The sequence below is a fragment of the Poromitra crassiceps genome, assembly GCF_964638095.1.
Source record: "Poromitra crassiceps genome assembly, chromosome: 5".
Taxonomy (NCBI): domain Eukaryota; kingdom Metazoa; phylum Chordata; class Actinopteri; order Beryciformes; family Melamphaidae; genus Poromitra; species Poromitra crassiceps.
This window is the reverse complement of record NC_139642.1, coordinates 65,492,295-65,494,337: the sequence shown is the minus strand read 5'-3', so window position 1 is coordinate 65,494,337 and position 2,043 is coordinate 65,492,295.

Below are 2,043 nucleotides of genomic sequence, written 5' to 3'. Positions count from 1 at the left end.
TTCCTGGGTCTCATGGGCTGATTACACACACACACACACATACACACACACACACACACACACGCACACACACACACACACACACACACACACGCACACACACACACACGCACGCACACACACTCCGACCGACCGGCAGTCAGCCTTAGTTGTTGTTTTTGGACTCGTGGGTCTAGTTAGCACAGGCTAATATCAATCATACAGGCGGTAGGGACCGGCTCAGCGGATGAGGCCCAGGCCGGTATACGGCTGAAGGGCCCGGCGCAGACCCAGCTATACAGCCCAGACTCCCCCACTCCGAGGGAGGTGGAGAAGAGGAATGGATGGCGGGGGGGGGGGGGATGTAGGGAGTCAAGCTGAGCAAGCCTGGATAAGACTAGCACAAATAATATGCAGGCAAATTTACATCCGCCTATTACGCAGCTCCAGGGCTTAAAATTCACTTTGCAAACTGGGGGGGAATTCCCCCCTTATGTTCTTCAGATAGGGGGGATTTATAGATTTTGGGGGGATCTGTAGACTTTGGGGAGATTTTTTCAGCCGATACTATAGCCGACAACTATCTGCTTCTCCTGTCCGATAAGCGATAATTTCACATTTTTGTATTTAAAAAAGGAAGTTCTTAACCTGTAGTTTATGCACACTTGAGTCTAAATTCACCGTCAAATTAACTAGCTGCTCCACGTTGCAAATAAACGCTCAGCTAAACTCGTGGAAGATTGTTGCCTTTTTTGAGAGCACAGTTTGATTGCTGCTTATAGAGACTGAATGACAAGCCTACCAGCCTATTTGTTTAGGTTTGTGTGGTTATAGTTTTGCTACACTGTAGCCATGGTAGCTACACACATTTCTCTGGTTACAGTGCAGTGCTAGCTATGGTTACAATTATGCTAAAGTGCAGCCACATGATGCTAGCTGCAGATGTTTCTGTGGTTGCAGTTCTGATACAATGTAGCCATGGATGCTAGCTACAGATATGGTTGCAGTTAATTGTATGTATTTATATATTTATTTATTTGTTTGTTTCTTTGTTTGTTTATTTGTTTATTTGTTTGTTTGTTTATTTTGTTGAAGCTTGCAAATCAATATTTTGTACGAAATGATTATTACAGTAGCTCTTTAATAAGTGGGATAATGAACCAATGTGTTGGGGTTAATTCGCCGTAATTTATTCTAATGATCATTATTCACACATTATGCATTCATATGTTTATTATTCCATTATGATTTGCCTATTGTTGTTGTTGTTGTTGTTGTTGTTATCATTAGTAGGAGTAGGCCTAGTATATGCTGCAAACGTATACGTATCTTCTAACTCACACACACACACACACACACACGCACATGCACACGCACACGCACACGCACACGCACACGCACACGCACACACACACACACACACACACACGCACACACACACACACACACACACTTCCCTTGTTCACATAAGCCAGGCATGAAAGAACCCTTCCAGACATATGACAAGCTCGAATGTTACATATTTCTGGATTCATGATCTTATCAAAGCATGTTGTACCACAATTCCCTGGCATGGCTGGTATTTTAATTCCAGTCTCCAAACTCTCCAACTGAGGATTAAGCCTGTATGTGTGTGTGTGTGTGTGTGTGTGTGTGTGTGTGTGTGACGTGTGTGCATGTCCACATAGTATACATTCACACTTGTGTGTTTGCGAGCACGCGTGTGTGTGATTGTGTTTGCGCGGGCACGACTCCAGATGTGAGCGGTGATAAGGATCTTATTGTTGTCAACGGTCCAAGGGCCAAAGCCGCCCTGAGCGGAGAAAATCCCCGAGCCAGACTCTCTCGCCTGCATTACCAAGCTTTCTGTCTCCTTCAATCTGAGCTCCCTCCTCTCACCGGTAAGGTCTCAAACCTTCAGTCTGTGCTCCCTTCTCTCACCGGTAAGGTCTCAAACCTTCAATCTGTGCTCCCTCCTCTCACCGGTAAGGTCTCAAACCTTCAGTCTGTGCTCCCTTCTCTCACCGGTAAGGTCTCAAACCTTCAATCTGTGCTCCCTTCTCT